A 22,541-nucleotide genomic window follows, 5' to 3' on the forward strand; every position below is an offset into this window, starting at 1 on the left:
CCATGGTACTAGATATCTATATTCTTCATTTTCTTTCCCTGCTTGTATTTCCTACATGCATACTTTTACTCAATACAGTAATTGCCAGTAGCATTTTTTGTAACTAACGTTTTTCTTTTTTAAGAAACAGATTTTTTTTAAATGGTATCACTGACTTGTAGAATAATAGACAGCGGGCTTGAAACTCGGCCTAGAACGCAGGCAGGATCCTGGAGGCGGCGCATGTGAAAGACAACACCGTGCTCTTCGTTGTCCTCCGGAGTCAAGATTTACCTGCGTGTTTCACTGAATATCACACTGTGAGCAGCCCCGTGTCTCCAGGATTTTCATAACCATCTGAATGTCCTAAACGCTCCCCATGTTCTGGGCCTGTGAGGATGCCCCAACACATGTCTACAGACCCAGGTCTCCCAACCGTGGCTGCACTTTACAATCACCTAGGGAGCTATGAAAACGGATGCTGCCCAGGTGCCACTCCTGACCCGTTCAGATCAGCACAGGTGTGTGTGTGACCTGGAGGTGGGTGCTCTTTTAAGAACTCTGAACATTCTTGTGTTCAACCAAATGCTCCACTTGGTGCTTGTGCATCTTTTAAATCATTAAAAAGACGGAGTATTTTTTCCTTGCACTACATTAATGCTCAATAAGGACCGCGTGCATCTGTTCCAGCTTACCTACAAACTAGACTTAGAGACACACCTATCTCATTTGGAACCAGGGGACTGCCTGTATTCACCACTTTCCTTTAACAACCGAAATCCTGTTTTCCACCCACTAGCTATAAGAAATGCAAGCACATCAAACGAAACCTCAAAACCCCCTGCCCTCGGGGCAATGCTGACTCAGAGACCCCCTGTGCATTTCCCAGGCTGTCACTGTTTATGGGAGTAGAAAGTCCCCTCTTTCTCCCTCAGAGCTGCTGGTGGTTTGAACTGCCAACCAGGAGGAGCACAGCCCCAAACATAGCCACGACACCACCAGGGCGGCCTCTTGGGAAGGTGCATAATTGCACTGGAGTCGTATCACTTCCTGCTTCTATGAATGAAGCCAGTTCTACACCTTCTTTGCACTTTACTTTGCAAACTGGGAATAGATTAGTATCCCTTTCGATGGTCGTCCGTATGATGAGAAGAAATTGAAGGGTGGACTCTTTATGCTTCTCTGATGCTATCTGATGATGATGATGATGGTATCCGCTGAAAACCGTAGTGACCCTCTGCCCAACAGAACAAACACAGCCTGGGCCTGCACCACCGCACAATCGCTCCTCTGTTTAAAGCCACAGCCTCCGTCGAATCGGGTAAAAATATATCACGACGACAGATTGTGTAATACCTGGTACATCAGGAGAATTGCATTCCTTGAACTGTGTAATTAGTGTCGGGCTTTTGAAAGTGGTCAAGATCGTGTGTGAAGGAGCCTCTGATGGCTGAGATTGCCCCACGGCTGGATTTGTGAGGCCCAGACACACAAGGAGGATACTCCCCCAGGACCACTTTCAAGAAGTGATAGGGTCTCTGTGCTGATCTTTCCCAGGGCTAGACATGCAAAGCCATGGGACCAGCATGATGGCGCTTCTCTAAGGCTAAAGGGATTAGCGGACCCTCCCTGGCGACGCTTCTCCAAGACTGATTAGACTGAGCACACGGAGGGGCGTCAGCGCCCTTCTTGTCATTGGTTGTTAAATACTGGTGATGTCACCCTTTCAGCATCATGTGGAGTTCCTTACTGGTTCTCTTATTTGTTTTCCCTCATATTTTATTTAAAATCATCCTTTCTTTTTTACTTTGGTTTATACAACTGACATGGTGTTTTCAGTTACCCATATGATGTCCCAAGCATTGGCTCCCAAGTGCCAGCCGCCAGAATGAAACCAGCATGCCGTCGTCACACGTGAATGACCAGCAGTCCCGGGACTCAAGCCCAGGTGTTCTAGTTCTGTGTGCAGTTCTCTTTTCACCCCAGAGCTCTTCATTCATTACAAATAATAGCTGCCACGATTGAGAACTTACTCTTTGCCAAGGACTATGCAGAACCTGTGGCAAGGATTTTTTTATCTCAAAAATCTAATCCTCAAGGGACAGATTGTGTTTGAGATAGGTGTTCATGTTTGAAGATGAGAAAATTCAATAATCACAATGTATTCAATTCTTGCCTTGTCCCAGGAACCGTGGAAATGGTTTTATGTAAGGTCATTTGAACTAATTTGCTGTTAAATTGCTCAGAGAGAGGATAATAAACTTGCCCATCATTATATGATTTGGCTTCAAACTGTTTGTGGAAGAATTCCATGATCTTTTAATGACATTTTCCCATGCACTTTTTGAAGCCCCTCGTCCACATAGTAAACGCAAAGTTGGGAATGAAACCGAGAGCTGTAGGACGGGTGTCACACTCAGCCCTCTTCATTGTTGCGTCCAGTTGTTGTTGTTGTTGGCTTAGGTGCCATGGAGTCAGTTCCAACCCGTCAGGGTTTGTGCACAATGAAGCAAAATCCTGCGTGGCCCTGCGCCATCCTCCCAGTTGTCCCCACCGTGAGCCCATTGCTGCCGTCGTGGTGTCAATCCATCTCCTCAAGGGCCTTCCCCTCCGTCCCCCTGTGCGCTCTGGTGGCTCCCCTGCCATCGGCACCCATGGGCTCTGGGGCTTGTGGAATGATGAGGGACAGCACAGGGATGAGCCATCTAGCGAGCATGGCCTTTTACTCTGGGACGGAGGCCTCGGATCGCTCACGTGGGGAGGGACAGATTAGCTGGTACTCACGCTGTGTGAAGAGCCCTGGTGGCATGACAGGTCATGCTTTGGGCTTCTGACTGCAAGATTAGCAGTTCTCCTCGACCAACTGCTCCTCGGGAGGACCGTGAGGCTTTACAGCCCCAGAGAGAGTTGCAGCCTCTGGAACCCTAGGAGTGATTCTGTTCTGTCCTATAGGGGCACTGTGAGTCAGAGTCGACTCGATGGCTTAACAAACAAACAAAAACCAAACAAACTCACTGCCATTGAGTCAGTTCTGACTCACAGTGACCCTAAAGGACAAAGTAGAACTGTCCTTGTGAGTTTCTAAGACTAAAACTCTTTACAGATAATAGAAAGCCTCACCTTTCTCCTTCTGAGGGGCTGGTGGTTTCAAACTGCTGACCCTTGCAGTTAGCAATTCAGTGCATAACCACTATGCCACCAGGGCACCCCTAACTCACTGGCAGTGGATGGGAAAGTTGTGGTAGTGTTAGGGCAACAGTAAGCAGATGAACTAAAGAACTTTAAATTAAAATCTTTAATAAAACTAAGGGGAGAGGGCAGGACCCATTCTCTTACATAAATGATGGTTGGTGGTCTTCAAAGAGCCCCAGGTGGGTAAAGGACACGAGCAGAAAGCACAGAGAAACAGAACCCGCGTGGCCTTTAAAGGTTCAGCCATCAAATTGTGTGTAAATTAGTACAGAAATGAGAACCCATGTTACCTATTAACTTAGCAAAGGTGCTTGGTTTTTAAAGTTGTCAGTGATCATGCTCAGTGAGGTCAGAGGAGACAGGCCCTTCCATGCCCTGCTTTGTGACAAGATGTTACCAAAATTCTGATAGTATTTTTACCCTCTGAGTCAACAATGCAGGAAGTCTTGCTAAGGAAATATCAGAAGAAGAGAGAAAAAAAGGGGAGGAAAATCTGGATCACTCAGGTGTTTATAAAAATATGTATTTTTAATATAATTGAAACCAGCGTAAAACATCTAGTATAAGTTTATGAAGCATTCTAGCAACAGGGGACTGCAGTATTAATATACTGAAATAATATAACCATTAAAAGGAATGTTTAGAAATAATTTTTATAGTATTGGAACTGCTTATGAAAGTTGTATATTTAGTGTTTCTCATTATGCAGAAATAATGTGTACACTTAGGAACAAAGGTGGGAAGGGATACTCCAAAATGCTAATGATCATTGGAGCTAGGTAGTGGCATCTCCTTTTCCTTTTAAAATATTTTTGTATATTTGTTAAATTCTGTTCTGTTAAGCATTTATTAAAATAATTCGTTTTGATTGAGTGCTGATTATATATCAGCCCAGAGAAATCTTGGTAGTGCCGTCATTAGGTGCTCGGCTATTAAGCAAACGGTTGGCAGTTCAAATTCACCCAGATGCTCTGTGGGAGGAAGACATGGTGATCTGCTTCCATAAGGATGACAGCAATGGGAACCCTACCAGGTGGTCCTGTTCCATCAGATAGGGTTGCTATGAGTGGGTTGAGCTCATGACTCAGCGATAAAAACACTGTACCTCAGCTCTTGTTTATGGTAGCTCTCTTTGCCTGTTGTTGTGTTGTTGTTGTTCAGTGCCATTGAGGTGCTTCCAATTCATAGCAACCCTATGTACAACAGAGTAAAACACTGCCCGGTCCTGCACCGTCCTGACAATTGTTCTTATGTTTCAGCCCTTGTCTGTAGCCACTGTGTCGTTCCATCTCATCGAAGATCTTCCTCTTTGTGCTGCCCCACTGCTTTACCAAGCATGATGTCTTTCCCCAGGGACTGGTCTCTCCTGACAACATGTCAAAGGGCCAGTTGCCTTAGAAGTGATTTTGATTTGACATGCGCAGGAGGTGACCATACCGAGAGCTGCCTTCGCACGCCTGGTCAGTGCTGGGCGTCCTGCAGCAGGACACCCACCCCCTCGGGGCTGCTGCTCAGTCTGATGTAACCAGTCTCTCGGGCCCTCCTCTGCCATCCAGTCACACCTCGTGAATGCTGCCTGCCCATCCCACCAGGAAGAGGCCCTCATAGAACTGTGCCAAACATACCAGGAAGTGCCCAGGGAATCTATAAACAAGGGGTGTTAAAAATGCAAACTAAAAATTAGGGGAAGAACCTGCTTCAGGAAAGGAAGTAAGGGCAAGCTAAGAAGTAGAAGCCGTATCTCTCATTTGTTGGGGAAACTGGTTCAAGGAAATGAAATAGACCCAAGGGCATGAATCACATGGCAAAGTAAACGTTGGCAGCATTCCTGTCCCTGGAGAGGCAGGCAGCCATGCACAGAGATTCCAAGTGTGAGCCTCGAGTCAGATTGCCTACGTGACCTTGGGAGCTTAACTTCTCTGACCCTAAACTTCTTCTTTTTAAAGAAGACAATAGTAATGCTTAACCCATGAGGTGGTTGTGAAGACTAAACAAATTAATGTGCAGAAAGAACATTGAATAGTGTCTAGGACGCGGCCATATCACAGTAAATACTAACTATTATAAGCCAACACACACACACACACACACACACACACGACAGGAAAGTGCTCTTAAGCAACTAGTCAAGGAAACCGTTTTGAAATGCACTGGGCTTCCTCCCCCCAACTACCATGATCCGAATTCTACCTTGCAGTGCTGGATAGGACAGAGGCTGTACACTGGTACATATGAGGGCTGGAGGCACAGGGAATCCAGGGTGGATGATACCTCCAGGACCAAGGGCGTGAGGGACGATGCTGGGAGAGTGGAGGGTGAGTGGGTTGGAAAGGGGGAACTGATTACAAGGAGCCACATGTGACCTCTTCCCTGGGAGAGGGACAGCAGAGAAGGGGGGAAGGGAGACCCCGAATAGGGCAAGATATGACAAAATAACGAGGTATAAATTACCAAGGGCATATGAGGGAGGGGGGGAAAAAAAGGAGGACCTGATGCAAGGGGCTTAGGTGAAGAGCAAATGCCTTGAGAGTGATTGGGACAGGGAGTGTATGGGTGTGCTTTGTACAATTGATGTATGTATATGTATGGATTGTGGTAAGAGTTGTTGGAGTCCCTAATAAAATGTAAAAGAAGAAAAAAAAAAAAAAAGAAATGCACTGGGGAGGAGGGTGTGGTGAACGTCCTTCGTGGCGGCGAGGGCACCCTAGGCATCAGTGCAGCTGCAGGGAGTAACCAGCTGTTGTGTCGAAAAGTGGGTGGTGGGTAGAAGAAAATATGGTTTGAGATGGGACAAGGCTTAGGGGATGTGAAATGCAGAGAGGCGCGCTGCCAGTGTGTGGCCGCAGAGCTTTATCTCCGTCAGTCCTTGGTGATCATGAACGGTCCTGATAAGTTATTCTCTTTCCAGGAGTGCATTGTTCCAAATAGGGTATGACTATTCCAAATTTGCTGCAGTGGACTACACATATGGCTTATGTATTTACGCAAAGAGCTTATTTTTAAAATAAGGGAGGGAGGGAGGGAGGAGAGAAGGGGGAGGGAGGAAGGAAGCGAGGAAGAAAGATGAGAAGAAAGTGGGAGAGAGAGAGAGAAGGAAATGGGAGGAGAAAGCGAACATGAGGATGAGAGTGATCTAGGGAAGGGGGCTGGGGAGCGGGGCAGAGAAAGAACATTTTCCTATTGTGTCACAAGCTTGGATTTAAGTGATGATTTTACAGACCCGCTGGGTGAAGTGGTTTATAACAGACTTAGAGGACTCCGTGAGCTTAGATTTCTTTGCAGTTGGTAGAAGTCTCTTGTAGGGCACCTGGTCGGACAGAGGGAAGGCATGGGTCACGGCAAAAGAACATTGTCCTGTGAAAGGTACTTCTAGTCTCAGTGGCAGTGAGTTTGACTTCTGGAGAAAGGCTGAGAGGGCCTGGAAAGATGCACGGCTGGCAAGTGTCAGTGCCAGGAGGAGCTCGCAGATCTAGCTACCTGGAGGATGTATGCACAAACGTAGTCGCCTTCCGCATTTCTCTTCCCACCCTGCTGTACTACCAGAATCACAGAAATTCACAAAGCACCCTGGTTCAGTTCGCCCCAAACAATGGTCATGGAGCGGGGGCCGCAGGCAGCAATCTGATGGCAAATGTGCCTGGCATGTACAGATGTTCTTGAAGATGGAGACCCAGCTTTGAACATTGGTAATTCCGTGTTGGGCTCACGTCACCATGAGTTGGTTGCTAACTGCCCCCATGTCACATGGCCGTTTGCAATGCAGCGGGCCTGCCTATGGCACAACGGTTCTTAGCCCACATTAAAGAAGAAAGAACAGTTCAACCTGTTTGATGGTGCAAAACGGGATAGTCAGTCCCAGGATAGCCACAGCCACTGTACTGAAAGGCCTGCAGAAGTAAATCATTCCCCTCTTCTTCTAAACGTCTATGACTTTGTGGTTGTTAGTTGCCCTTGAACTGCCTCCTGGGGACTTTATATATATTGAAAGAAAGCGTTGCGCCTCTGGTGTCGTCTTCAGCACCCTCGGTGAGCTTGAATTCATTGCTTTGTCCCTGGTGTCAGTCCACCTCACGGAAATTGCCTTCATTTGCTCTGGCTCTCTGCTTTACCAAACGCCATGCCCTTTTGCTGCGATTGGTCTTTCTCGGTGACATGTCTGAAGCAGGTGATTTGAAGTCTCATCATCCTTGCTTCTGAGCAACATGCCCCCCCTCCCCCCCCAGCCCAGGGGACACTGTCAGGGTTCTTTTGATGCCCAGTTATCCTCCAGGCTGTCTGGGGCATCGGCACTGGCCCTCACCACACCAAGTTCAAATGCATCGATTCTTCTGCCTGCCTTTTTGCGGTGTCTGAAAATACAAATATACAAACCGACGAGCTTTCAGGCATGCTGTGCAAAAGGAGTCTCTTCGTTTTAGAAAAGGTATTGCCCGACGATTCCCTAAAGAATGAGCTTGCACGTAACGAGTTCAGGTCACTTAGCCAATGTCTCTGAGCCTCAGGCTTCTTTTTTAGTTACAGAACATCTTCATTAATGTTCTGCACTTTATGTCTAGGTTCTAATATCCATTGCAATATCTGCACCAAACTCCTAGACAAAATTTATGATGAAATAACGTATAAGAAAGCGAACACGTTGTAACACCAGTGAGAAACACTGGAGCTTTCCTGGGTTGACTTGGTCATCCGGACATGTTACAGAGTTCTATCAACTCCTCTAATAACTTCCCAAAGGGCAATCACTCTGCTCTCGGCTTCAACCCGAAGACTTCCAGCTGAAACTCCTCGGGTCAGCAAACCTAGCTCCCTGAATTAAGCAAGCCGGTCTGAAGGCTCTCAGCTCCCCTTCTTTGGTTCAGTAAGACCAGCTTCCCCAATTAAGTGCGCACAGGCATATCACTCAGCAAGCCACCCTCCTGCACAAAGGAACTTGTTTTACTTGTGCTATGGGTTGGAAAGTTCATCACTGTTCGATGCTCTGGCTCCGGGTGCTGCTGCTGCTTCTCTGTTGGTATAGGGGTCCTCTGGATCCCAGAGGGTCACTGCACAAGAATATCAGATCCAGAGGACTCCTGGGTCTTGCTGGTAATGAGATCCCTCCCCCTGCTTCTCAGAGGGCGTATTTTATATGCAGCAGGATGCCACTCCAGGGAATCCTCTGCAGTGAGTCACAGGTCCATCTTACCAGTATCTCCACACACACGCCCACCCACCCACCCCACCCACCTTCGTACCAGAACTATGCAGAGAAAGATCATTAGTGAGCGTTAGAGCCTGGCTAGAAAAGCCACGTGAAGTAAAATTTAAATGCCCTGAAGGTTAAATGATGAGTTTGAAGAGGAAAGTATGCGTACACATGCACCCTTATGTGAGGGGGTTTCAGAATTCGTGGGAAAATTGCTCACATACAGGATTCATTTATATGCTTCCATATTCTTATTCCTATCGCTTGGACACGGCCCCCAGCACACTGGAATGACTTACTGTAACCGTTACTGGTGCTTTTATTACAGCATTCTCCCCAACACCGCATCCTCTTACTCTCCATTCTGGCCACTTCTATTTCTTACACCCAATCACAGTGGCAAGACCAATGCCCTACACTACATGATGTCTTCCTTTCTGGGAAAGCAAGTTAGCAAGTAATAGTCTGTGTTTAAGAGGAAGCATTGCGCGTGAGCTATTTTCCAGTGATGATGTTTGGAAACAGCACCAGTGACCCAGCAGGATCTCAGAGTTTTAAAGCCTGAACGGGCCAGGAAAGGCTCTAGGCTCCACTCAGCCTCCCGCCTCCAGACGGCTCTGAAGGAGGTCCCCTCCTGAGAGGAGCATCCCGCTGCCAGCCCATTATCCCATCTATTCCCCGCACACGGTTTTGTTCAGGAGATGGGTGCCAAGCGGTATTAGTTCGGAGGTGGGCGGATAGATAACGGAACCTCATTCTGTCCCTTCTCTTCTGGCTTCCACGCTTCCCATTTGCAGCCGTTGACAGGATTTCCAGTCACACCCTTATCAGTTCATTCCATCTTCCTTCATGCTTGGTGCGGCTGCCAGGAAAGGCCAGGGTAAAACAGCAGAGTTAATTCTCTCCTTATCTCTCGTGATGAGGCCCCCAGAGCCTCATCCCTGCCACTCCGTCACAGACACTGCTCATCCGGTCCCAGTTTTGCTGTTCTCCCCTTCAGCCGTTATGCAGAAATTGAAGGGGGGGGGAGCTTACAATGACCACATCATGTGGCCTCCCTTACAGCTAGCAGGGGCCGTTCTGGCCATTGGGCATGGGTCATGTACACAGAAGAAGAAGGCAAGCCCTTCCCTCATCCTCCTCTTCTCCCCACGGGTGGAATGTGGCCATGATGGCAACTAGCCATCACTAACCATGTAGATAAGAGAAATACTCTATGGAATGGGGTACAACAAGGACGAAGAAGAAAGGGTCCCTGAAACCATGGTAGCTTCAGCTCAGCCCTAGACTGCATACACTCCGACTGCAACACCCGCAAGAAATACACTTTCCCTTAGGTTAGCCACTGGTACTTTAATACACGCGATGGCTGATGATGTCATGTCAAAGCACACGTAATGCTTGCATGCACACTCACACACTGACAGTCCACTCTGATGAAAGCTACCAGCTCAAAGCACCCCTATAGCACAGGTCAGAACTGCCACAGTGGGCTTATAAGACTAACTCTTTAGAGGAGTAGACAGCCTTGTCTTTCTCCCGAGAAGCAGCTGATAGGTTTGAACTGCTGACCTTGCGATGAAGAGCCTAACATATAACCGCCAAACAGTGCTGTTGATACATCAAAGGAACTTTTTGCCTTACTTGGTCTGGAAACGACTGTAGATCGGTGAGTGAGAGAGAGTTTGGAGTCAGAGAATCTGGGTTTGAGTTCTTGAGCTGCCACTTAGTAACGGTGTGAATTTAGGCAAATTGATTTACCTGTCCAAGCCTAGTGTCTCCTTCTCTAGAAGGAAGAAGTAACGATGACCTCCTGGAGCTATGAGTGGAGCCCTGGAGGACCTGCCGAGTAAGTGCTGAACTGCTAGCAGCAAGGTTGCCGGTTCAAACGCACCAGATGCGCTGTGCAAGAAAGATGAGGCTCTGCTGCTGAGTCAGCATCTACTCAGTGGTAGTAAGTTGGTAGGAGTTTTGAAAGCATTGAATGAGTTATCTAGTCCTTAGGGAATGCTCAGTAATTGGTATACATACAATTCACGTCTCAGCATGGTTTGCTAAGTCCTCCCGCCCTCCCTGTTCAGCTACCAGGTTGGCAACGCTTCCACTAGAGCAGTGGTTCTTGACCTGTGGGGTCGAATGACCCTTTCACAGGGCTCGCCTGATTCATCACAGTAGCAGAATGACAGTGATGAAAATAATTGTATGGTTGGTGGCTGAGGGGGCGGGGGGTGTCACCACACATGCGGAACTGTCTGAAAGGGTCACAGCATGAGGAAGGTGGAGAATCGCTGCACTAGAGGCTGCTCCTCCAGTTGGATTTGAGGGAAGGACAATGGAGCAGAGCCGTAGCCATTGAAAACCTCTGTGTTCCATGAGTTCTTGGGGTCCTTTGTTACCATGGCGCAGCCTTGCCCATCCTTACTAATGAATGGCTTACATGCAAAGTCCTTAGATTAGCGCCTGAACGTAATCAGTGTCGACTTTTTATACGTATCTAGAAGTTTTTCTTCCTTTTTAAAAACAAACTACAGAGTCCGATGCCTGCAGAGTTTGTTTTTGAACGTCTTCCGTCTTTGGCTGCCACCCTGCACTGCAACACGGAGACAGCGTTTGCTCCTGGAGTTCAAGACGAGAACAACCACGAGGTCATCAGGGGAGATGACTGAGGAAGACAGCGACAGCAGTAACAAAGCCCCACGTGGACCCGTGCGCTTGGTCGCGGGTCCCTAACCAATAATCCGTGCTTCCAACCAGCCTATGCCTGTCTGGATATGATCTGCAAGCCACGAGTGGATTTTACATTTGCGAATGATTGGGAAATAGCAAAACAAGGCTAACCTTTTGTGACAGGCGAGCATTTTGTGAGATTCACTTTGGACCACAGCTGCCCTGTTTAAGTGTGATTGATGACTGAGTAGTTGCGACTGAGGCTATATGGCCTGAAAAGCCTGTTATACTGGCTGGCTGGTCCTTTGCAGAAAAAGGGCACCATTCTCCACTCTGGATAAAAGAAGGGTAGGATGGACGCTTGGCACATGGGACTTAGTCGTAATCCCAAATTTGATTATTCCCTTGGCCAGGTTCCCTTCCTACTTGATCTTGAGTCCCTTATCTGCATGTACCATAGGGTTGTTTTTAAGAATGTAGAGAAACCATGTCTTTTTTAAAGTACTTAAAAGAGTAAGAGACTGCACCGTGTTGCCAACTGGACTACCACAATGGCTCTAGCGTTCTAGCTGGCGGCACTGGCAGAGGCTCCGCCCTCGCTTGCTTCCCTAGCGCAGGAGATCCCTCGGAGTCACCGCTGATTGGAGGGCAGGGGACTGACCACAGATCAGGCCGAAGATGCAGCTAGAAACCACTGTGTTGGTTTGTTTGAATGTGTTCCTGGAAAATTTTACTCGCGAGGTCTAGAAACTAGACATAATGAAATGCGATCCTGGGTGGCAGCAGTCTGCGTGATTTTGTTGGTGGTGTTGGTATATAAATCTATGTCCCTTGGATGAGTTTTGTACACTGAGCATGTCATTTGAGAAGGCCTCCCCTAAGACCTCAAATATACGCTGCATAGACGGGGCAGCAATAACCCCAATCCACAGTTGTGAGCCGCTGGCGTCCTGGTCCTGCATCGTGGGAGAAGAGAGAAAGGGTTTGCGGGCAGGAGTGGCTCCTTGCTGTCCAGCCCCGTTGCGTCGTGCGCCACCTGGAAACTGAAACACTGGGGTTTTTCCGTTTGTGTTTGGTCTTGGCACCTGAGCTGCCATCACCTGTGTGCTTTGGACACTGTGATGACATGTATGACTTTCCTGGAACCTCACCGAGTCGTCAGACCCGTGCCCTCCGCAGAGGCCCACTGGGAACCCAGGACCCTGAGAACACTGGGAACACGGCCCCAGGCTCCGTCGGCTTGCTCGGAGCTTGGCTCTAAGACTCTTTACCATAACGACTCTTTGCCAGTAACGCAGGCAATACATCCGTGAAGTGTGTCCCACGGGGTAGAATGGGCGGTGGTGTGGGCTTTACCGGCCCCCAGTGGACATGCCTGCATTCAGGGACCAGGGATGGCCGTTATCAGAGCCATCTGCTCAATCCTGGGCTTACCCCTCCCACGCAGGAGGCATCCTCTGTATGAGCAGCATCGGCTTGGAGCTTCCAAGATGAAGGTGATGGATACAGCCCTGGGCAGACCGCGTGCTCTCTGCAAGGCACCTCAACAGGCAGCTTCGGATCTGCACGCTTTATTTAGGCTTCCACAAGCTAAGTAGACAACTTGGATAGAAAATGCAGGGCCACCCCTCTCCCAACCCCCCCCCCCCAAATCAAGAAGAGTATAAGTTGTTCATCGGAGGGAAACAGAGTCACCACAGTGCGCTTCGGGCCACACACACTGTGCTTCTGAATCCAGGACAAGCAGTGGTGTAAAAGGCCCATTTCAAGTGCACCTACAGTCGAGTCCTGTTGTTGACATTCCTGGACCAGTGCCCTCGGGCATGGGCCTTCACCCTCTGCAAGCTTTGGTTTCCCCAAATGAGTGCAACGGCGTGGTCTTGGGCGCAGTGCCAGAGGCGGGGTGACATGGGTTCCGTGTAGCGCACAGCGCACAGGAAGCGCTCCGGCAGTCCGGTGTTCACCTGTGAAGTTAGACAGTGGCACATTTTGCTCTGGGAGAAGTTGCAGGGGGAAGCCCTTAGGCCCATCTTCCATCTGGGCATAGTGGGCACTCTAGTTGAAGAAACTAACACCCCGCATTGAATTTGGAAGACAACTTGCAGATTTTGTCCCCCTATTGGCTAGTAAAAGCTCAACTAGAAAAAGTTGTTTTGCCATCACTTATCAAATCAAGGAAATAAGAAAATTAGAGCAGCACATATGTAAAAGGACAAGGCATTACCTTAAGCATTTTTCATTCGTCTATTCACACTAATCTGGTGAACCCTGAACTTTACCTGTATTATAAGTTAGGAAAATGAGGGCCCAAGAGCATGTATCAGTTTACTCCAGGTGATACCGCAGCTGATAAATGGCCAACCTGGATGCACACCCACGCTTGGACCAGCTCTGTGCAGAGCAGACATCCTCAGACAGCAGCCCAGCAAACCATCTTTCCTGTGTTGCTCAGACTGCTTCTGTGAGAACTAGACGGCAACAGTCCAGCACGTGCCAAACGACATTTCCATTCTGGCCTGGGAAACAAATGAACCAAACCATGTCTGTGGACGTTTAGGGTTTTTATTGTTCTGTGAAATGCAGACGAAACGAATCTGTTTGTTTCTTTTGTGGGAAGGTAAACGCTGTCCAGGTAGCTCAAGATAATCATCGACAAGGTATTGTGTTGGGAAGAATAGACATCGTTCTTTACCTAAAAGTGGGAGCTCCATTTCTCAGTCTCTCAGGGCAAAGGTCTGCCCTGGAAGACGGTCTCAGGCAGAGTTCCTCAGCCTTGGTAATGGACATTTCAGGCTTGGTGGGCTGAGGGTGGGGCTGTCCCGTGCATTGTGGGATGCTTGGTAGCATCCCTGGGCTCTTCCTGTCAATACCAGCAGCACTTCCTCCTCCTTCCACTTCCCAGTGGGGAACATAACTGTCCCTGAGGAGAGCCATTGCACTAAGTCCCTACTTGGTCTGTCTTACTCTTTGGGTTCTGTCACTTGCCCCATCGTGCAATTGGACTGTATGTACTGTGTTAGGTGTCACCGAGACTGTTCTGACCCATAGCAACCCTATGGACAACAGAACAGAACACCATCTGATCCTACGCCATCCTGACAATTGTTCTCTTTGAGCTCAGTGTGACAGACACTCTATCAATCCATCTTGTCGGGGATCTTCCTCACTTTTTGCTGCCCCTCCACTTTACCGAGCATGGTGTGATTTTTCAGGGACTGGTCTCTCCTGACAACATGTCCAAAGTATGAGACAAAGTCTTGCCATCCTTGCTCCTAAGAAGCATTCTGACTGTACTTCTGCCAAGACAGATTGGTTTGTTCCTTTGGCAGTCCACGGCACTTTCAATATTCATCAGCTCCACAATTCAGACGCATCGACCCTTCTTTGGGCTTCCTTATTCAACATCTAACTTTCACAGGCTTGCCAGGCAAATGAAAATACTGTGGCTTGGATCAGGACTTTAGTCCTCAAAGCACCCGCCTTATTTTGCAGCCCTTTTAAAGAGGTCATGGGCAGCAGATTACCTATTGCAACGCACCATTTGATCTTTCGACTGCTGCTTACACGATCCGAGCATGATGAAATCCGTGAGAATTTCAATCGTGTCTCCATTTATCAGATGTTGGCTATTAGTCCAATTGTGCGGATTTTTATTTTCTTGACATGAAGCTGTAATCTATATTGAAAGCTGCGATCCTTGATCTTCATCTGCAAGTTGTTCAAGTCTTCTTCACTTTCAGCACGCAAGGTTGTGTGTCAATGGCATCTCTCAAGTTGTTACTAAGCCTTCCTCCAATCCTGATACCACATTCTTTTCCATATAACGTAGCTTCCCTTAGGTTTTGCTTAGCGTACATATAGAACAAGCGTGGTGAGAGGACACAACCCTGCCACACACTGTTCTTGATTTTAAATCATGCAGTACACCCTTGTTATGTTCACACAACTCCATCTTGTTCCATGTACAGATTTTACATGGGTACAGAGAAGTGTCTTGGAAACCCCCTTTTCTCAAGACTGTCCCTAGTTTCTCATGGTGTCAACCGCCTTGGCATAGTCAACAAAACACAAGTAAACATATGAGTGTTTCTGGTATTCTCTGTTTTCGGCCAAGCCTCATCTGACATCAGAAATGATATCCCTTATATCACATCCTCTTCTGAATTCAACCGGAGCCTCTAGCAGCTCCCTGTCACCGTACTGCTGCAACCATTGTTAGAGGATTTTCAGCCATACTTTACTTGCGTGTGACACGAATGATATTATTCTACAATTTTCACATTCTTTTGGATCATCTTTCTTTGGAATCAATACAGATTTAGATCTCGTACACTCCTTTGGCCACCTGGCTTCTGAATTGCTTGGCATGAACCTGTGAGTGCTTCCAGGGCTTCATTAGTTTGTTACAACTTATTGGCATCCATCGATTTTTAGAGTCTTGCTTCTGGCAATTGCTTTGAGTGTAGTTTGGACTCGTCATCGCCTTTGGTTCTGGATCATACGCTCGTGTAATGGTTGGACGCCAACTGGTTCCTTGTGGCACAGTCCTTCTAGGCTTTCTGCATCAGTCCTTGCTTTCCCCATGGAATCTTTCAATATTGTAACTCAAGACTTGAATTTTTTCTTGAGGGTTTTTTGTTTGTTTGTTTGTTTTCAGTTAAAGATAAATGATGGAGGACTGAGAAGGTGAGGCAGCTCTGTACCATGCTGCCCTCCACTGGTTAAGGCCTCCGAAAGTGAAGGGTTGCCAGGGCAGAGGATGCCTCTCTGCCACCTTCAGAGGGGCAATGCCCTGCTGGCCAACACTGAAAAAAAAACAAACCTAACAGATAAATGAACGTGCTCTTTTTCGGTTTTCTAACTCAAGATCTTTGCACATTTTGTTACAATACTTTGTCTTCTCCAGCTGCCTTGTGGAAATTTCTGTTCAGCTCTTTGACTTGGTCGTTGCTTGTCTTTCCCTTAGTGACTCCATGATTGAGAGCAAACTTCAGAGTCTCTCTGGACACCATTCCTGTAGAAGCTGTCATTCCCGTCACGGTGACCTTGGGACTGTCTGATTCACAATGGCCAATCCCAGTCCGTTTCCGTTCACTAGTCTGGAATTTCAATCGCTATGTGTTCCGTTAAATGTTGGATGCCTTCCAATTTTCTGAGATTCAGACTTTGTATTTCCAAAGCTCTGATTATTAATGGATGTTTGGAGTGATTTCTTGTTGTTTTGGCTAGTGTTCCAGCAGCAAATGAAGGTCCGAGGCTTTAATCCCGAAGGCTTTGCTCCATGCAGGCCATCGGGGTCAACTCTGCTTGAGAAGGCAGCTTTGAGAAGACTCTTCCTCAGTCATATTTTGAGTGTCTTCTGACCTGAGGGCCTTCTCATCTCCGGGCATTATATCTGACAGTGTTCTTCCTCTTGGTGATAGTTTCAGTATCTGACGATGTTTCGTTGTTATCCATAAGGTTTTCAGTGCCCAATTCCTCGGGCATGGACCGCCTCTCCCAGTTTCAGGTCTGTTCTTAGTCTGGAGGCTCTGCTGAAAGGTGTTCACTGTTGGTGACCCTACGGCTATTTGAAGTACTGGGGATATAGCTTCTAGCATCACACCAACATGCAAGGCACCACGCAGTATGACAAACAGGCGGGTGGGTGGTGGACCGTGACCATGGGTGTGTCCTATAACACCTCTTTGCTTCAGTTTCTTCATATTTGTTCTGAAAGGCATCCTAATTCTGTGGTGCAGTGTGAGTGAGAGGCTTACATGGGAAAACATCATTGCATTTTGGTGAATGGTTGCTGTGTCAACATTGAACAATTCCCGTCCCGTCCCTCATTTCGTTCCAGATGCCCCCAGACGTATGTATCTGATAAGTCAGTGTCTAGAAGACAACTCCTGGGATGCAAGGCGGGAGTGACACCCCCCCCCCCTTCTTTGTATTCCTTCTGACGCCGGCAGAACGTCTTCTCTATTACTCAGTGTGTTAGCAATGGAGAAGGAAATGAGTTTGAGAAACCGCTATGGGGATTTCAGATGGATCTAAGAAGGAACTGCAGACAAAGCTATTGAAGAATGGGAGTTTGTTGCCAGGCAGGTAGTGAAACAACTTTTGTTGAAAGCTGGTGAAAAACGAGAAGATGGTTCATCTGAACCAGTCCACAGTGAGACGTCTACTTTGGGGGGAAAATCCTAAATCAGTGTTTCCCTGAAGTGGAGGGGATGACCCCTGGAAGGGGGGATGGGGGCGGGTGGGAGTGGTCCAGGGAGGCTGCCACAACAGGTACCTGCACCTTATCCTGGGTCATGGGCCTCAGGACTTCGCTTTTAACTACCAGGGGGGTGTTGAGTCATTACTTTATTGTTTGTGCTGAAAGGGGGCTGGTAAGCCAAATAAGTCTGGGGTCCTGTGGGGACCTTGCCTGCTGCTCTCAGCTATTAAGGTAACTTCTGGAGCACTCTGGGGGAGAGTGTGTCCTTCTTCTATCCCCTCCCCCCATGCATCCCTCTCACCACGTGCTGGAAGAAGCAGCTGAGAAACAGTTGGCTGCATTTTCACACTGAAGACCTTGACAAAGGCAAACACGAAAAACAAGAAATAATTATTCCCACTTTGTCAGAAATTTCTTGTCAGCATTTAACTTTGGCATCACTTTTTATTATTGGAGAGGCAGCAGCATTGTGCCACGACTCCTCACCAGTCAGAACGCACCTGCCCTTGCCGCAACAGTGCGAAACCATAAACAGCCCTGATCCCCGACTGGGGGGGGGGGTCAGGTCTTTAAAGTTCTTCATCTTGATAATCATTTCACAGTCCCCTCGCTCATTCCCACTGGAATAATTAAAACAAACAAAATCATTGCCATTGAGTTGACCAATGCCCCCAGCCCCTGGTGTAGGGTTTCTGAAGCTATAAATCAACAGTAGAGCAGAAAGCTTCATCTTTCTCCCATGGTGAAGCTGGTGGGCTTGAACTCCCAACCTTGCGGTTTGTAATCCAATGCTTACTGGACAGCTTCACCAGGGCTGCTTTGTTTGAGCACAGAGAGGTCAGGAAATGGACAAACTCTTGCTAACAATTCTTTTGGCTTCGTTGCCAGTAGCTTCCTCCCATCCCTGCATTCTTCTGTGGCTGCTGCTGGCTCCAAGCAGCTCCCTGATCACAGTCCCTGTCAGTTGGGGCTTTTCTTTTATGGGAGACGCTAAACAGCACAAGAGAGTAAGAATAAAACAAGAGCTGAATATTCTGAGAAAACAAAGCAGAGCAAGAAACCCAGGTCACCTCTCAGAGTGGGTGGGGAGTGGGGGGACCAGGCAACTGTGTTAAACACACAAATACACTCACCCTTTGTGCGTATGTAGGTCCTTTTCATCATGGTCATACTGGTAAAAACCAGTGTTTTACTTCCTTTGTAGCTTGTGCTCTGTGGTTACGCTCTTCGTTGATTTGCGTGGCGGCCCTCTCCTCTGAGAATGTAAGGACCGTGCTGAAGTGGCCACGCTTGTTGTTGTCACCAGCCAGTCTCCAGCACCTAGTGGGACCCCGGCTGCAAAACCGTGTGGGAAACAATGTGTGGTGCGTGAGCGAATGACTGCCAGACAGATGAGCGGGGCCATGAGTTGTGAATTCATTCAACTTATCCACAAAGATCTGTTGGTGTCCCTAAGAGTCGGGGCACAAGCTGCCTCCTGGCAGGAGCAAAGTGCAATTGTGAAGTATTGTCGAAGCTGATTTGACTATAACGACCCCTTGTGACATAGTAGAACTACCTTCATAGGGTTTTCTAGACTGTGGTCTTTATAGGAGCTGATTTCCCCAGAGCTTTCCCCCAGGGAGCCACTACTAGTTTTGAACTTCTAACCTCTCTGTTAGCTGAGGGTACTTAAGCGTTGATCTACCAGGGGTTCTTGGAGAAAGGACTGAAAACCAAACCAAATCAAGTCCAAATTCCCCCGAGGGTTCCTAAGGCTGTACATTCTACCATAGCTGACTGCCACATATATTTCCTGCACAGTGACCACCAATCTTTCATTGGCAGCCAAGTACTTTAACCACGGCGCCACCAGGGATCCTTGGAGAAGGGCTAGAGGACCCTGCCTTCTAGTAGCTTACCATCCATGCAAGACCGTAAGCCGAGTGAGTGAGCTCCAAGGAAGCATGGGCTCTCTTCATCCTAGCAGGGCACTTGGACGGGTTTTCGTGTTTGGACGCGGTGAGTTTGTGGTTATATATTTTTGACTGCTACAAAACTTGGATTGAAATTTGTGGCCTATCCATCTTCTTGAGATATAATTTAGCCTTGCTCTTGGATCCATTTCATGTCTCCAGATTCATTTTCCCCTTATCCGTTTGCTCCTATTTTAAATTTATGCTAACTTGTAGGTCATGTAGTCTCCTAAGCTGCCTTACGTTCTCTCTGAAACAAGACAAAGTGTAAATCATCAATGTACTAAAATGTGGAGAGAAGAGCCTTATGGGAGGTCAAAAGAATGCCCTTCTGGCATTAGAGAGATAGGTATTGACTTCTGGGAAGGGGGTCCTGAGTAGGGTTCAGGGAGCGGGGAGCAGCCTTCCCTAGGGGAGACCCAGATGCTTAGTAGATGCAGGAAATAACAAATTCAGTTGAAGTTAGTGGGCAGTGGATCAAATTCAGGTAACTGGTTATTTTGCCTCTTTGGGATACACATTGGAATTCCAGGCCGCTTGTTGTGTGTTCCCATTACCTTTCTTCTCCAGAAGCATCATATAATTTCCATAAGGATCAGGACTCCCCTGCTCTACTCGAGCTGAAGGGTTCGCATGCACTCCCCTGTGGTCTTGTCAGCTGGCCCAGACTGTGTTACAGTGCAGGGTTTGCTGCTTCCTGTGTTTGTTTGTACAACATTGTGACTCAAATGGGGGAACACCAGAAGCCTATTCTGGAGTGGGGATTGGGTGGGGTAGGGGCCTGGGACACAAGATGCCCAGGTGCTGTTGTGGTTGTGAGAGCGCAGATGTGTATCCCTGGTCGCAAGCTCTCAGAGACACTCCAGGCTTCCATGTTCGGTGGCGACCTTGATGTTTGCTTTGGTATGGTCACTAGTGGGATCAAGCTTGACATGGCCAACACTGGAGTCCTGGTCTTCAAAACCTGAACCCCGTACCAGCTCCGCAGCCCCTGCCATCCCCAAGGATGGCAGTGCCATTCGTCCCATGTCTTGGGTCAAAAGTCTTGGGGTCCCTTTGATTCTTCTTCTGTTATACCAGACACCAGTCCTCCAGGACGTGCAGTTGGCTCGAGTGCCAAAGTCCATGAGGACATTGCCTGTTCTCCCACACTGCCGCTGTGGCCGCCCCATACCAGTCACTGCGACTCTCGTCTGGATCCCAGAAATAGCCTCCTTCCCATGGCCGCCCTGCCTGCCCCACAGTGATCGCTGAAAAGACACCCAAGTCTTTAATCACAACCGGCCAGGGCTTCCAAGACCTCACCCAGGGAACGGCTCTGCCCCTTCCACCGCCCCAAGTTGTTTCTCCTCTCTCACTACCCTCCTGGGGGCTCATTCTGCTCAGCCACAGGGGGCAGTTTGCAGTTCCCTGAACGCACTAGCCCCACCCCACCTCAACTATTGGCCTCAACCATTCTCTCTGCGACCGAGCCATCGTGGCACAGTGGGTTAAGTGTTGAGGTGCTAACCAAGAAGTCAGCAGGTTGAACTCGCCAGCCTCTTTGTGGGAGAAAGATGAGGCTTCTGGAAAGACTTGCGGCTTCAGAAACCCTGTAGCACAGTTCTTCCACATCCTCTGGGGTCCACCAGGGTCAGCGTGCACAGCACGGGGTTTAGCAGTGGGTGCTTGGTGTTCCCATCTCGGCTTGTTCTACTTTGATGATCTATTTTCAATGATAAGTGTCCCCCGCAGAGCATTCCTTCTGCCGCACAGTTTCTCTTATGCAAAATGGTTGTCACCTTCTAACACACTATAAATCTTATTTATTTAATCTATTTTTTTTGTCTACCTCTGTCCCTTTCCAGGAGGAGCCCTGGGGGCATAGTGGGTTACCTGTGGGGCTGCTAACCACAAGGTCAGCTGTTCAAAGCTACCCATTACTCCTGGGCAGACAAACAAGGTTCTCTGCCCTTGAAAAAAATGTAGTCTTGGAAAGCCACAGTGGGGATTTTCCATTCTGTACTACAGGGTTGCTTTAAGTTGAAATCAACCCAATGGTGTGCATTTGCTTATAAAAGTGGCCCTTTCCCACAGTCACACCACATGAAGGGCTCTCTCATTCAACTCACTGCCACCGAGTTGATTCCCACTCGTGGGAACCCACTTGTGGGAACCCTACAGGACAGAGTAGAGCTGATTTATCTTTTTTTAATCATTTTATTGGGGGCTCCTACAATTCTTATCACTATCCATTGTGTCAAGTGCATATGTACATTTGTTGCCATCATCATTCTCAAAACATTTGCCTTCCACTTGAGCCCTTAATATCAGCTGCTCATTTTCCCCCTCCCTCCCCAGTCCCCCCTTACCTCATGAAACCTTCATCATTCATACATTGTTACTATTTTGTCATATGTTACACTGTTCAACGTCTCCCCCTGCCCTCTTCTCTGCTGTCCATCCCTCAGAGAGGAGGCTATACGTAGATTCTTGTAATCAGTTCCCCCTTTCGATCCCATGTTCCCTCCACCCTCCAGACATCGCCACTCTCATGACTGGTCCTAGAGGGTCATCTGTCCTGGATTCCCTGTGTTTCCAGTTGCTATTTGTACCAATATACATGCTCTGGTCTAGCTGGATTTGTAAGGTAGAATTGGGATCATGATAGTGTGTGTGTGTGGGGGGGAAGCATTTAAGACCTAGAGGAAATTTATATGTTTCGTCATTGCTACCCTGCACCCTGACTGGTTCATCTCCTCCCCACAACCCTTCAGTAAGGGGGTGTCCAGTTGGCTGCCAATGGGCTTTGAGTCTCCGCTCTGCACTCACACATTTACAATGATATGATTTTTTGTTCCTTAATACTTGATACCTGGTCCCTTCAACAGCTCATGGTCACACAGGCTGGTGTGTTTCTTCCATGTGGGCTTTGTTGCTTCTGAACTAGATGGCCACTTATTTATCGAGCTGATGATCTTTATGGGAGTAGAAAACCACATCTTTCCTCCAGGGATTGTGGTTAGCAGCCAAAGGGGAACCCACTCTGCCACCAAAGCACCCAAATGGAAGGGCAGGAATCTTTATCTTTTCCCCCTGATGTATCACAAGCCCCTATAGCAGAGCCCGGCACATAGTAGGTTCTCAGTACCCTTTGTAGAATGAATGCCTGAAGCATTGCCGCCTCCTCCGCGAGAACACCTTTAATCTTGTACACTGTCGTTAAGCCTGGTGATCTGTCCTGCTTCAGCCAACACTCTATAAAGTCTTAATTAAGTTGATAAAGCTCGGGAAAATTCCGCAAAAATAATGGGCTTGTGACTTAGCATCACCCTCTATGTGAACCGTACATAATTCACTGGTAACCTCTCTTCTCGAG

General features: G+C 48.0%; 1 protein-coding gene and 1 non-coding gene across 2 annotated transcripts in view; both read left to right on the plus strand.

The window, feature by feature from the left end:
• The window catches only part of PRICKLE2 (prickle planar cell polarity protein 2), a 417,431-nt gene that overhangs the window by 115,242 nt on the left and 279,648 nt on the right, over positions 1-22,541 (plus strand). The window lies entirely within an intron of this gene.
• Positions 15,695-15,832, plus strand: LOC142449743 (small nucleolar RNA SNORA47). The gene has a single exon (XR_012784856.1). It is a non-coding gene; the product is annotated as a small nucleolar RNA SNORA47 (small nucleolar RNA).

The sequence above is a fragment of the Tenrec ecaudatus genome, chromosome 5 (genome assembly GCF_050624435.1).
Source record: "Tenrec ecaudatus isolate mTenEca1 chromosome 5, mTenEca1.hap1, whole genome shotgun sequence".
NCBI lineage: Eukaryota > Metazoa > Chordata > Mammalia > Afrosoricida > Tenrecidae > Tenrec > Tenrec ecaudatus.